The sequence below is a fragment of the Maniola hyperantus genome, chromosome 22, assembly GCF_902806685.2.
Source record: "Maniola hyperantus chromosome 22, iAphHyp1.2, whole genome shotgun sequence".
NCBI classification, from domain to species: Eukaryota; Metazoa; Arthropoda; class Insecta; order Lepidoptera; family Nymphalidae; genus Maniola; species Maniola hyperantus.
The window spans coordinates 9,796,979-9,812,619 of record NC_048557.2 but is presented as its reverse complement, the minus strand read 5'-3'; the positions used below and the strand labels follow the sequence as shown (position 1 = coordinate 9,812,619).

General features: G+C 36.4%; 1 protein-coding gene and 1 long non-coding RNA gene across 5 annotated transcripts in view; one reads left to right on the top strand and one right to left on the bottom strand.

Moving 5' to 3' along the window:
• Positions 1–15,091, bottom strand: part of LOC138403932 (uncharacterized) — a 32,514-nt gene extending 17,423 nt beyond the window's left edge. For 2 of the 4 annotated variants that reach the window (XM_069506273.1, XM_069506272.1), the window contains exon 1: positions 15,033–15,091. The gene's annotated coding sequence lies outside the window, so the exon portion shown is untranslated. The other 2 variants (XM_069506275.1, XM_069506274.1) reach the window with 2 other exon arrangements.
• On the top strand, positions 3,010–4,935 carry LOC138403945 (uncharacterized). Its single transcript, XR_011238067.1, has 3 exons — positions 3,010–3,075; positions 3,609–3,800; positions 4,354–4,935. It is a non-coding gene; the product is annotated as an uncharacterized lncRNA (long non-coding RNA).
• Positions 15,092–15,641: the final 550 nt, after the last annotated feature.

Below are 15,641 nucleotides of genomic sequence, written 5' to 3'. Positions count from 1 at the left end.
ACATGAATTCTAAATTATCTGAATAAAAAATACTATTTAGCATATTATTCTTATACGAATCATAATAATAATTATTATTATTATTATTATTTAATATAATATTAAACTTTACAAGAATAAAACATAATAGGGCAATTTTTAAAAGATTTATTATATTTTTATATTATCATCATAATATTTATTTGTTTATTCATAACATAATTATAAAATATGAATTCATAACATTATTTCATATTTTCAGGTCTCAAGAAGATCATGAATATTCTTGTGATGAAGAATTTGCAGAAGTTCTTGGAAAAAACCCAGAAAATACAAAAAACGTACGACCGTTGAAGAAAATATGCCACCAAAAAGGTTGTTATATACCTAACTACTATAGTAAAATAAATAAATTATTATACTATAATACGTAACTATTGTATATTATGTAGTATAATAGCTCTCAGTTTGTGATAACTCATTTTATACTTTCAGATCCAAGCAAATATTGCATTCTTCTTCGGAGGAGGAAGAGGAGGAACATCCTCCCAAGGCTGCAAAAAGGTTGAAAAAAATTGCGACCATGAGCACCACCCCGCGAATGAGAAGACCATCGTCAAAAAAAAGGTTACAAAGCATAATTTTTATTACTTTATTATAATACTAACTGATGCCCGCAACTTCGTCCGCGTGGAATTAGGTTTTTAGAAAAACCCGTGGGAACTGTTCAATTTTCCAGGATCAAAAGTAGCCTATGTCCTTCCCCGGGATGCAAGCTATCTCTGTACCAAATTTCGTCAAAATCGGTTGAACGGTTGAGCCGTGAAAAGCTAGCAGACAGACAGACAGACAGACACACTTTAACATTTATAATATTAGTATGGAAGTATGGATATTATGTTATTATATTAATAATTTTAAATATAACATGTTAATTTTATATATTATTGTATTATGTTAATAATATCATCATCATCATCATGATCAACCCATCATCGGCTCACTACAGAGCACGGGTCTCCTCTCAGAGTGAGAAGGGTTTTGGTCATAGTCTACCACGCTGGCCATGTGCGGATTAGTAGACTTCACACACCTTTCAGAACATTATGGAGAACTCTCAGGCATGCAGGTTGCCATGCATGTCACGATGTTTTTCCTTCACCGTTAAAGCATGTGATAGTTAAAACCTGGGAAGAAATACCCCAAGTGGATATAAAAAACATCATCTACAGCATGCCTAATCGTATGCAGGCGGTCATCAGAGCCAGAGGTGGAAACACCCGCTACTAATGTTAAGTACCCATTAACTTTAATTTGTAAAATCCATTAATAAACATTTGTTAAAGGAGACTGCCCACCAATGGTATCGCTATAGATATAGGTGTACACCGAAATGGTGAAATTAGTAATTCCTGTTTTTAATTTTAAAAAACATTTAAAATGTTACGAAATAAAAAAACAGCCGTATAATTAGAAACTGACCGAAATAAAAGTAGTTGTTTTGTTCATTTTCCTGACATTAGCAAAACATGTAGTGACGCGAATCAAGGAATCGATAAGCTTAGGTCGATTATGATGACGTCTTGCTTCGACTTCCGATTATTACTTTCATGCATCAATCCTTATTACAATCGCAATAATTGTTGTGATTGGCTGAATTTTTGGTATTCTTGTTGCAACAATGCAAATGCATTATAGGCAACAGTAAGCACGCCTCAACCAATCAGAAGTAATTGAGATCGTTACATTGTAGCGGACATTAATTAACAAAATCGAAACAAAATCGAGCCCCTGTCGTTATTACAATAGCAATAGAATTATTACAATAGTTCTGATTGGTTGAATTTATGGTATAGTCCGCGACAGGTTGAGATGGCAATCGGGGTATGAGGTGAGGGGACGCCCCGCACACCTACCCGCATTCGCACGCACCGATTAAACACGGGGGGTGTTAGTGCGTTCCCTTCCCGATTGTCATTTCAACCTGTCGCGTAGGTACTATATTCATATTGCAATGCATTGTAGCAAATAGTGAGCGTCAACAAATAGGTGATTCCGATCGCGACATTGTAGCTGTAATTTCACCGTAATCGAGAGGTTGTCGAATGTCAAATCTAAATGGTGAATCTTCAAAAAAAGATCGATTTTTAGATCGATTCGAATCGAAATCTGAGGAACGGATTAAAAAAAATCGAGGTCTGGAATATTTATTTCGCAAAAATAAATCTTCGATTTTTTCGATACCTATATTTTAATTAAAAATCAAATTAGTTAGTACCAGTTATGAAAAAATACCTAATGGGGTATACATATTATATTGATATTCTTCCCAACACTTCTCGGTTTCTGGGTATCTGAATTTGATCAACTATAGTCGAATTTTTAATTTTGGACGTTTTTATGAAAAATAAATAGTGCAGGGGGCAAAAAGATATCAATGGTATGAATGACCAACTAACTTGGTAAAGTAGCTACGGGTAACTTTAAAACGTGTCAAACATTGTGAGTCAATAGTTCAATGGAATTAAAGGTAGAACATGCTGTAAATTGTTTAATAACATCAAATAATTACTCAATAAAAAACATATTTATGTACATAAATCATATTCTAAAACCCTTTTTAAAAATAATATTATACCAATGTTACCCATATATATGTACTTATTTTATTTTAGTAGTTATTTACTAGTTTTATATTGCTTCTTTTTTACTCTGTTTGCGTGAACTCAATCTAAAATAAAGAAGCAAAAATCGGAACGTAGATCGATTTTCTTGTCACAAAAATAGATTCTTTGAAAATCGATATCGGATCGATATGACATCCCTAATGTCAAATAAATTGTTTGTTTTTAATTCGTTCTCTGTGGTTGTTCATCTAAAGCACAGAACACTATTACTGCTGTTTAATTTTTTGTTTAATCACTATTTAATAATTAGACAAAGTGATCTAGGAATCTACAGACGCCTAGTTAGTTGTAGACATAGATAATACACATTATTATGTTATGGAAAATCCATCAAGTCCGTGTGGTAATTTGTTCCTTCCGGGACTCTCCACTGCGACTTTTGGATCTTGGAATTCACCTGCACCAGTAGGTAAGTAATAAATAAATAATTATTTGGTTTATAAGAGTGTTAGGGCAGAGTGAACTAAAGTGAGGAAACTCTCGGCTTGATTCTGAATCGACGATATGTCAAATAATAGGTTAAGGTTATTTTTTTTAAAAAAAGAAGAAAGAAAGAAAAGAAAGGTGACGTGAAAACGGTGAAATCATGGAAAATAGGGCTACATTAGAGCTATTTGCGTGATGTCGAAGCCTCGACGTTTTATTAGAAGTAACCAACTGTCGTGAAATGTGGTTAGAACACCTTTTGAGAACATTACGGAGAACTCTCAAGCGTACAGGTTTCCTTACGATGTTTTCCTTCACCGTTAAAGAAAGTGATATTTAATTGCTTAAAACGCACATAACTAACAGTTGAGTTGTGTCTTTGTTTGTGTTGATTGTGTGAGTCGTTGTATCTTATCATTATTCACTTAATTAACTGATTAAAAACAATTAACTGATCAAAGAAGAATTGCAAATGCTTTTGAAATTATCTAATATTGTAAATATATGATTTGACAGATTTGACATGAACATGTCATTTGCATGGAGTGTTTTGGTTCATCACAAAAAGCTCTCCGAGCCGGGCTAGCACCTGCTGCTTTATTTGGACACAGAGTGCGAGTTATGCATGTGGCATATCTCTACGTCCTCGCACAGCCTTCAGACTCTGAGGAAAGAAATATTATTCTGCGTTGGATTTCTGCACACTTGGTATGTATAATAATGAAAAGTACTACTTACCCATTAGACAGCCTATACAGATGAAGTGGCATATGCAGATATGTTACCCGCTTAAATACCTGTATTTTACCAGTCATAGTACCTATACTATGTGCATTCAATCTGTACTGTATGAACATGTTGCAACATCTGTACATGTTGCAATGTTTAACATATAGTTATGTATTCTGTATGTGTTATTTCGATTTGTAACTAGTAATTACTTAATCATCATCATGATCAACCCATCACCGGCTCGCTACAGAGCATGGGTCTCCTTACAGAGTGAGAAGGGCCATAGTCTCCCATGCTGGCCAAGTGGATTGATTGGCATACTTCACACATCTTTCAGGACAGTATAGTGAATGCATGCAGGTTTCCTCACGATGTTTTCCTTCACCTTTAAAGAAAGTGATATTTAATTGCTTAAAACACACATAACTTACACAAGTTAGAGGTGTGTATACCTATCTTATCATCATTCAATTCACTTAATTAACTGATTAAAAGCAATTTTTAACATATAGTTATGTATTCTGTATAGGTGACGCCTCGCTGTGGCATGACGCCGCGTGCATCGCTGCGGGCTTAGGTGTTCCACGTGAGCGCGACGCCTTCTACACGTCACGGCTACGTGTATATATGTGTGCTACCAATGCCAGAGCGCAGCTAGCGGATACCCATAGTATGCGACAGGTCAAGATGGCAATCGGGGTATGAGGCTGGGGACGCTCCGCACAGCCGCACGTCACCCCGATTGTCATCTTGACCTGTCGCGTTCTATAGAATGCTGCCGCATCGTTGCCGACGTAGGACGAAAGCGTCAAGCTTGTGCCACCTGAGTAGGTACGACAGTAGTGCGACAGGTGGGGTTTGAACCGGCGACCCTTCGGATTTCAGTCCACACCTTTAACTGTTGAGCTATTGAGGCTTCTATAATATAGATTTCTTTAGAAATATATTTAATAAAGCGAAATATTTCAGTAAAACGTAAGTTAGCAGCGAATTAACAGTTTCGAAAATTCTAATTTCGGAGGTCGTTCTTCACCATATTTCTGCGGAATCCGGAGGTTTAGATTTTTTTTAAATGTGTAATTAAATGTAATAAAACTATCCTAAAAATTAAGCTCTATTTTATTAGTGGACAACTTATTTGGTAGCGATACTGAGTCCCATAGTCACTTGGGCAATGGCCTTTAGAGCTTAATGTCTTTCTTTTTGATTTCATAAAAAAATTAATACAGTTGCCACAACTTTTCTTTATTAATCATTTTCATTTACGATTTAAATAAACAATAAAGCTTTTCAAAGAAAAAAAACAAACGTTTCGCAGTTCATTTCCATAATAACACACATAATGCGTTTGGGCCACATTCCGTGCCGCTAAGTGTATATGGACAGCCTTTGTTGTGGACAAATGCACTCTCTAAATCTTGTGTCTTGTAATTTTATGTCCATTGAAATTCTTCCCAAGAGATCGTCGAAAGAGGAAAAAGATATTCGAAAGTAGTTAAAGAACTTCGCCTTCGAAAAACAAGGACCTACAAGAAAAATGTCCGTATCTGCAAAGGCCAAGGAAAAAACTAAACTAGTTACTCAAAAGAAGCAAAAACTATCAGTAACAGAAGATGAAGGGACATGTCACACGTGTAAAAGACAATACTCTGTTCATTTTGCACGTTTCCCTAAAGGCTGATTTACACAGGGTCAGTAGACAAGTCAGTCGCAGCGCCAATGTCGGCGCCGCGACTGATTATAACTGTTTACATAAAGTAAGTAGTAGTGGTGCGTTTCTCACGGTGAGCACACGTGTGTGAAGTCAGTGGGAAAAATGAATTCGCGAAAACAACTGAAACGACGATTTAATTTGTTTTTTTTTTTTTTTTTTTTTTTAATAGATATAGCGAGCAAGCGAGCAGGCGGGTCACCTGATGTTAAGTGTTTACCGCCGCCCATGAACATTTGCAGCACCAGAGGATTTGTTGAAAAATTTATCAATTTTGCTGTTGAATGAGTTAATAGAAATGGTAGAAAATGAGATAACTAAAAATAAACGACAATGGGTAAGAAAATGGATTGACGATAGAAACGAAACTGGTGGCTCTGCTTTGTTGCTGAAGCAATTGCGATTTGAAGATCCTGCGGAGTACAAACTAGCTATGAGGATGTCACCACAGAATTTTGACGAATTGCTGTCAATGATATCGAGCTCTATTCAACGACATGATACATTAATGAGAGATGCTTTACCAGCCAAAATTAAACTGGAAATAACGCTGACATTTTTGGCTTCAGGAATGTACTATCGGTTCCTTAGTCACTTTTATCGTGTCTCAAAACCAGCAATTTCTCAACTAATACCAGAAGTGTGCTGGGCAATATATACGGCACTAAAAACACATATTAAGGTAAGAAAATTTTTATTATTAAATTATTAGAAAATTAAGAAATACAACATCAAAATAGTATTAAGAATTTTCATAGGCACGCATAATCGTGTTAACAGCAGTGTTATTTTCACTTTCAGCTTCTTCGTTGATCGTGGTGCTGTAATTCAAACCTGAGGGTGTAATAATAACCTGCCTGGGGTTTACAAATGTGGGGTTCGTTGATCGATCGGAAGGATGAAATCCTAAAGAGCTGTTGCTAGTGGCAGGCTCGGCAACCTCTGGCGGGTAAAATGTTATGGTGTTGTCGATGCAGTCATTGGGTTGGGCGTAACCATATACTATGAAACTTTTGTTATAAGCTTCCAGCTGTAGCTAAAGACAAAAAATATGCCCTGGCACACAAAAAGACTCATTAATGAACAAGTAATGAGCATGCAAAAGGTGATCGTGAAATCAATTAAATACCAAAAAGTTCTGGCACATCCAAAAACATATCCGCTACCTTGCTACACAATGACATTGCTTATTAAATAGCGCATGCTTATGGTGATCATTGTCTTTGCAGTAATTACAATTTTACAAAAGAAAAGAATACAATGAAACTGGTGCAAAATTCGACTTTCTTGTTCAGAGTCAAATCCATTATTACTACTGCAGCAAATAACCCTCGTTGTCTCATCGAGGATTGAGTCACTAATGCCGTTGAACGTCATAACAAATTCATTGCTAAATTCCTAAGAGGCAAACGAATTAATTTACGATTCAATACGGATACGATAACGATTTCTATGCAGACGGCACATTTAAAAGTTGCCCTTCGCCCAACTTTATACGATTAACGGGGATGTGGGAAGCTCGCAAAATCGTACGAATGTGATGCCACCTGTGTATGCTCGCTCTCATGAGTGATCGGAATGATTGATATGAAATATTATTTACTATGATAAAGGCACAAATTCGGTATGCTGTTGGGAAAAAAGCACCCAGTTTTTGAGTATGTGCGGAACTTGGTCATAAGCATATGGTGAAAGTTCAATGCCTCTTCTGCAGACATGTCAACCTGCAAATCCACATGGAATTGAATGGGATCAATACCCATATTTAGAAAAGACTCCGCAAGATACCTTACTTGAAAAGCTTCTGTTAAAAAATGTAACCACTGCACAAATTCAGGCAGCAGAAGAGAATACTAGAGCTCAAAATGAACTAATTTACTACTAAAAAGGTAAAAATGCAACGCAAGCCGCGAAAAAAAATTTGCGATGTTTATGGACCTAGTGAAGTGTCTAAACTCTCACAGACACTTCACTAGGTCCATAAACATCGCAATTTTTTTTTTTTTTTTTGTGATTTTTTTTGATCACTCAGCACCAAATTGGTTTAAGCGTTTTTTATCCGGAAATTTTGATGTCAAAGATGGACGTCGCTCTGGTCGCCCTATTACAGATAAAATGGATGCCATTTTTGGAAAAGTGGAGCAAGATCGGCATATCAGTAGTTACGACGTAGCTGAAGAACTGGGAATTGACCACAACACAGTTTTGGCGCATTTGAAAAAAACTGGGTACACAAAAAAGCTCGATATTTGAGTACCTCACGAGCTCACTGAAAGAAACCTAATGAACCGTGTACTCATTTGTGATTCTTTATTACGACGTAATGAAACCGAACCATTTTTGAAGAAGCAGCTGATAACTGGTGATGAAATGTGGATCACGTACGACAAGAATGTGCGAAAAATATGAAGATGAATAAACTAGTTTTCTTTCTTTCTTTCTAAAAAAGGTCGTGGTCAAAGGCCGGTCAGGCTTCACAGACTGTGGCGAAACCCGGGTTAACTCGCAACAAGGTGATGCTGTGTGTGTGGTGGGATTGAAAGGGCATTATTCATTATCACCAGGCAGGACCGTCGATTCTGAACTCTACTGCGAACAATTGATGAGATTAAAGCAAGAAGTTGAGAGAAAGCGGCCGGAATTAATCAACCCCTGGACTCTGTTGCAATCTGATTTTGATTTTGGTAAGTCGTTTAGAAGTTTAGGATATTGTAAAATGTCTCAAAAAGCATGTTGTGTGCCTGGCTGTCCAACTGTTGCAGATGATGGTAAGTAAATCGTACCTACTGTTTTAAATCAGAAAGTGTATTGCTTGCTGCCTCATATACTCAACTGATTCAATCGGAAGATTGCCTTTGAAAGTAATCATTTCAAGGATGCAGTGATGCAAAGATACCTTATTGGCAAGATGCGTTAGACATCACCACATTTTTGTTAACTTGGAAACGTGCGATGTAAAACTAAACCCTAAAATGTTGATATTTGAACAGTGACTAAATGTTTTAGCACTTTTCTCAATAGAAATGAGCTATCTGAGTGGAGTAGTACAATCACTATACTTAATTAGACAGGCTTGATGTTTAATATCTTTACTTCATTATATATTTCCAGGTATCCTCACTGCACCGTTTCCCCAACCCAAGTCGAAACGTTGATTTGTTCCAAGTTTGGCTAAAGAAGATTGGGGGTCATGTAGCTGAATTGGATAAAGATTATGTTTACAGCAACAGAAGGGTCGAATATTAATTATAATTTTATATCATGTGAGCTACCATAAAGACAAAAATATAAATTTTTAAAACTGATATTTTTTGTAAATAACTGGTGTAAAGATGTGAATTTTATTTTAAATGGAAAAATTAATTTTTTCGATTCAGGAGATCCAATTAAAAAAGATGCCGAAATTTTCTATAAAAAAAATAATTGAAAAAGGTTAAATAATTATTTGTGTTTATAAATGCCATCGTGATATTGGTAATTATCAGTATTCTGTCAAGTATACTGTTCATCTGTGCTTGATTTAAAAGAATTAATAAAATGCTCGCTGTGCGCCTCGACCTATCATTTTCTATGCGTCAATATGACGAAAGACAATAAATGGAAAGCTCTCATCGTCTTAGAAATCGTCATGGAAATGCCCTGCTTGTAAAATGGCCGGCAAGAGAGGGACGCAAAACTCCCACTCCGGTCAAAGGGTCTGACCCTGCAAACGTGTCGGACAGCAGCGGTAACATCCAGCATCAGGACTTTCAGTCCTTTAAGCTAAAAGCTAAATGCTATGTCTAAGCAGGAAACACACGGACAGACCCTGCTTAAGGATACCGTTGGATATCTTCACTGACAGCCTTAATGCTGTGAAGAAGGATGTTGCAGAATTAAAAATTGCAATCTCGGCGAAAATTGAAGACCTCGGCAGTCGCGTCACCGCCCTCGAGTCACAAATGTCACAAATTAGTGCCATACAAGATGAATTAAACGAAGCAACCAAATCATTAAGTTTTCTGTCAAACTTTCATGATGAGCAAAAAGTTTAAAATGTTAAATTAACTGAGAGAATAACAAAACTTGAGTCTGACAACTTAGAGTTGCGTTCCAAGTCATCTGAAACTGAATATAAGATATCTCAAATGGAGCAACAGTCACGCGAATGTAACCTAGAAATTCAGTGTGTTCCCGAGCATCGGTCAGAAAATTTGCTGACAATGATAACTCAACTGGCTAAGGTGGTGAGTTTTGAATAAGGGGCCTGTAATATAGTAAACTTTCATCGAGTTGCAAAAATGAACACCGAATCCAAACGTCCTCGCAGCATTATTGTTAAATTATTAAGCCCACTAAAGAGGGACAACTTTTTGGCAGCAATAAAAACCTTTAATAAAAAACATGCTAGCGACAAATTAAGCACCTCGCATCTTGGTATAGCAGGGAATAAGCAACACGTCGTAGAACACTTGTCTCCTAATAACAAACGACTACATGCGGCAACCAGAATTGCAGCTCAAGACAAAAAGTACAGATATGTATGGGTACGAGGAGGTCGAATTTTCGTGCGCCAACATCATGAGTCCCCGTCAGTTTTGATAAAAAGCGTGGAATCATTACAATTACTGTAATCTTTTGATTTTGTGTGTGTAATTTTTAGCAATTACTGGAGGACCCCCCGTAACCAAGGTTGGTAGAAACAACCCTCGCATCAAGAGGACAGCTCCTGTTGTTGCGTGGGTCGACAAGAAGAAGATAGGCCAACTGAAGAAAACTCTAACTTGAATGTTCTTGTGAAGAATTATGGGTTTCTGTATGGTTAGGTAGTAACAAATGCTTGTATATTGTCTATCAGGAACTTCATAGTATTTTTCAAAATCATCCGTTCGAATTCAAAAAATGTACTGCCCGGCGTAATCAAGCATCGGTTGTGGTTTGATAACGCTGACCTGCTTACTGTACAGTGTTACGACTGGGAAGCAGAAGGCTATGATAAAGTAAAAAACCACATGCGTTTAGTGCGATTCATGGCACCAAGGAAATTGGTTGAAGACGCCGTAAGTTATGCATACGGTTTGGACCATAATAAATTCTCTGTTAGCCAAATATACCACGCGTTGAGGTCGTTCTCAACGAGAGTCGTTAGTACCAAAGCCGTTTGTCAAGCGGCATACGACATGGACTCTCGTAGACTAATACAATTAGCGAGTGCTATGTTCATCAAAATAGTCGAATTATTTACAAATGCAACCGTTTTAACCCAACTAGCGATGTTGCTGCATTTCGTCCAATAAAAGCAGGCTGGAGAAAATGGCTACGAGAATGGTACGTGGAAAATAATTATTCTCTCTTCTTCTCTCAAAGTCTACGGTTGGGAAGTGGACCAGGGCTTCACCAATTCCGATCACATTACATTGAGTACAAGGAGGTTGTGCCTGCAACGCCCTTACTACGTACATAAGAATAAGGGATAAAACCAAATTGTAACGAGAAGTAGTATACCAAGTCGTAATATCATCAGATAGAAATATTAGAATACCATCAGAGTGAATAGTCAGAGTGAAGTGAATAACATGGTAACTTTATTTATATTTCTAGGCAAGCCTCGCACAAAAAAGGAATCCAAGTTAGTCCTGGACCAGATAGAAATGTTAGAATATCACCGGAATGAAGAGATAGAACTATTACAGTACCATCAGAGTGAATAGTCAGAGTGAAGTGAATAACATGGTAACTTTATTTTTATTTCCAGGCAAGCATCGCACAAAAAAGGAATCTAAGTTAGTCCTGGACCAGATAGAAATGTTAGAGTACCATCGGAATGAAGAGATAGAACTGTTACAGTACCATCAGAGTGAATAGTCAGAGTGAAGTGAATAACATGGTAACTTTATTTTTATTTCCAGGCAAGCCTCGCACAAAAAAGGAATCCAAGTTAGTCCTGGACCAGATAGAAATGTTAGAGTATCATCGGAATGAAGAGATAGAACTGTAACAGTACCATCAGAGTGAATAGTCAGAGCGAAGTGAATAACATGGTAACTTTGTTTAGTAGCTATATATTAAACATTTTTGATCTCCTCACTCCGTGTAAGAAATCACTTAATAAACAACAGCTATATCCATGGATAACATTTACAATAAAATCAATGATTAAATTGCGAAATGCAAGCCACAAGAGATGCAAGATCAACGCAAAAAGACTCACACAAATTATATTACAAAGAATTTAAAAAAAACTGTATTCGACGCCATGGATGCAGAAAAACGCACCTATTATAAATACTATATAAATATTCATGTGACAGTTGTCTCCAAGAAAATCAAGATACTTAAATGGTGTTGGATTGGCCATGTGGTTAGATCTCCCAAGGATAAATGGACCAAAGAGGTCACATCCTGGTACCCCAGAGATGGAAAGAGAACGAGAGGACGGCCACAGAAGAGATGGGAAGATGACCTACCAAAAGGATGGTGCACATTAGCACTAGACAGAGAAAAATGGCGAATTCTAGAGGAGGCCTATGTCCAAAGAGGACAACCTGATCCATAAATTATCTATTGCTGGTGTTACCAATTTGTAGAATAAATACATAATGTAAGATATAAAAATTAAATAATAAGAATAAGAAATTAGTTAAATAATTTTAAGCCAGTAGGTAATATATGTATATTGTGTAAGTAGATCAGAGAATAAAGGCTATTTTAATTTTTAATTTTTATTTATTTATTTTTATATAAATATTCATAGTAAAAACCCAGTTATATGTAACGATCCCAAAGGCACATCATCGCAGCAAACCATAGCGTTCACGCGTTAGAACAATGGAAACGCTGACCATGTGTTCTCGGTAACGCGACCACCAAAGGCGCGGCCGAACAAAAATTACAAAATAACACTTCATTCCGCAACTCGACTCGAATTAGAATAAGTTTATTTGTAATCTCTAATTTTAATTTCATTTTTATTAAAGTTTAACTTTGAAAACTTTCTTTTTAAAAACAAATATTAAGCTCCCAAACTTCACTACCGTAGTGATGTGGAAACATCTAAAATAAATTTTAGTCTCTACATAGTTTAAAATAAAGTCGCTTCCCGCGTCTGTATGTATGAACGCGTAGATCTTTTAAACTACGCAACGGATTTTAATGCGGTTTTCACCAATAGATAGAGTGATTCAAGAGGAAGGTTTATAGGTATAGTTTAATTCTCAAAAAATTAGAGATCCCTAGGCAAATTGAAATAATATGAATTAGGTCGGAAAAAATTTAAATTTATTTAATAAAGACTATTTGAGTTTCCGAGGCGTGCGATGTCTAAATGGTCAAAGTTACACGAAATCAATGTATGGTGAAATTGTTTCTCTTATAAAGTTCTACAAAAAAGTCTGCGATAGCATACATGTATCCACATTAGTACATACATTGCACCCATGCGAAGCCGGGGCAGGTCGCTAGTAATTAATAAAAAGAAAGATCATGAGCTTCCTATGTCCTTAAATAACCCCGAGCTTATTATACCCTGACAAAAACCGTCTCTTCCAATAGGTGTCAGAGTGAACACCAAACAAACACACGAAACAATTTCAACACTGATTGAACACATTTAATACAAAGATCACAATTTAATTGTCTGCGGTGATATAAAAGTATGTAGTTTTTTTATTCACAGGCTGACAGGACTATTTTTGTTGCTATTTGTGTGCTATATGAGACTCCGGAGTTAAAGAAAGGAATACAATTATTTTCTTTCACTCCAAGAGTCTCAAAAACTAAAATAATCAAATAGAAATGACTGGCCAGGTACAGAAAAACATGTCACTGGTAAAAAGAATTAAAATACATTCCCTCGAAAAACGAAGGCGAGTGACTGACCTCATAACACAATACAATTGTTCGTAACCATATGGAATATGGGTTCCCCCAACCTGCTTCAACAGTATCAATGTCCCCCGTCGTATTCCTAGACACCCCCCATTTCGCCCCAAAATTCTCCAAGAGTAACTCAGGCCAATACTCGCCAATAAATAGAATAATCAGTGTTCATAACAATTTGACAAACCTGACATCAACACCTTTCACAACCCTTTATTTAGTTTTAAGAAAAAATTATATCTGCATGCATAGTTTTGTATAGTTATATTATTATTATAGCTCTCACTTATTGCCATAATTATCTCTTTGACATTAATATAGTTCCTAATAAGTACTTTTAAAATTGTTAAAAATTTATTTTTAACAATTTTTTTGCTATTCTTTTACCAGACAAACTAGAATGCTGTGTATACCTTTAATGATAACTGTACTTGGACGAGACAATTTATTATAATGTAATATTTTTAATGTTAATACAGTGTATCTTCGGTGTATCATATAAAAAATAAAAATATCAATAAAAAAGAATAGAATGTAAAGCAATATATAATATTCTGAGACAGAACACAGTTTGTCAAACAGACACCTCTCCATTCTATCAACGTCAGCCCTGTAGGCAGAATACATGAGAATGATCTGTCACCAGTACATTTTCTGCTCAAAAGCAGCAGTGTATCTGCCCAACAAGAAGCCTACATAGACTACTCAGCAACACTCCTCGAAGTCCTTGCAGACCTGGGTGTCGTACTAGGATTTTGGAGTGAGCTTGGCTAGCTGGAGAATTTCCAGGTCTCACATACAATAGACAGCTACATCTAAGTTCAGAAAAGAAACCTAAAAAGAGAAAAAGAAGAAATATCTGATTGTTTTCTGATTTTTTTTGACAGCACATATCAAGTGATTCTTTTGATGAGATTCTGAGGATGATCTCAGAATCTCATCAAAAGAATATCTTTCTGCCAGGGGCCTCACATCCGACTTGTATACACAATCACTTCACACTATCCTGGAGGAAGCCTGCATTGAATCAGGCGTAGTTAAGTTTCAGTCATGGTGGTCAAAGAAACTATTGGAAATTAGAATACTTACAGATTTTGATTTTTGTAATTGTTTCCAATTTCCTTCGATTTCCTCAAAACGAGTAAGTATACTTTTATAAATTCGAACATATGTGGAGAAAAGACGTATTCAATCACTTTGTGATTAATAGACCCGATCCATCTGATGTGGCTGATAAAAATATATTGTTATAGAAAACAGGCGATCATGTAAATTACCTCTCCTCGGAATTATTATCAATCAACGAGCATTTCAACAAGAGAAAATGTAGAACAATCTAAGGATTCCGATGAAAAGGTATGTCCTATTTTCGACGTATTTTCAATACAAAATTCTTCCACTTTGCACTCCAAGAACGGATGGTATATTGTACATACCACGGTACATACTACGCGCGACATGCTTTTGTTAAAACAATACCTAACCTATCGGGCGGGCAATATATTTTGCGGTAGGCAGCGCATTTAATGCAAATGGCGGACTACTTAGTAGTGTGGTAGTACCTACCGTAGTAACCACTTTCCAGAGCAAAATTCTCCAGCATTTTAGACAAAAATAATGTCCGCATCTATATTACTTACATATTCGTCCATTAATTACAGTATTTCACTTGTTTCGCCCAGTTCACCTTAATAATTTCTAGTATATAGTAGATAATCTATGATTTCCACCATTTTCCATTTGTGCTGTTTACCCTAGTCCCGTCCCTAATATAAAACGTAGTGATTATATGACTGGTCTGTGGTGATTATATTCTCTTTGCCCTTAATATAATACCTACTCTTGGATGAATATTATGATAATACTACCTACTGACTACTCTATGGTGCTGTTCACCCACAGAATGGGTACATTTACTCCAAGGAGTTGTTCACCGACCAGAAAAAAAAAAGCTGCTGTTTGTAGGTATTTGTAGGAATCTCAGAACAAGGACTATTAGAAGTAGGCTTATTGTGATACTTACTGTTAGAGCGAGATAGCTAAATGCATTTAAGCTCTTATTAGAACGTGACAAAATGATTCTTCTTCTTCCTTACCTTATGTATGTACCACATGTTGTGCCGACCCCACGCTACGTGGGGTCGGCACAACATGTCTTCTTCTTCCACTCATTCCTGTCATTCGTCAACGTATTATCCACCTCTTTTTCACGCATATCCTCTTTCACGCAATCCATTCACCTTTTCTTT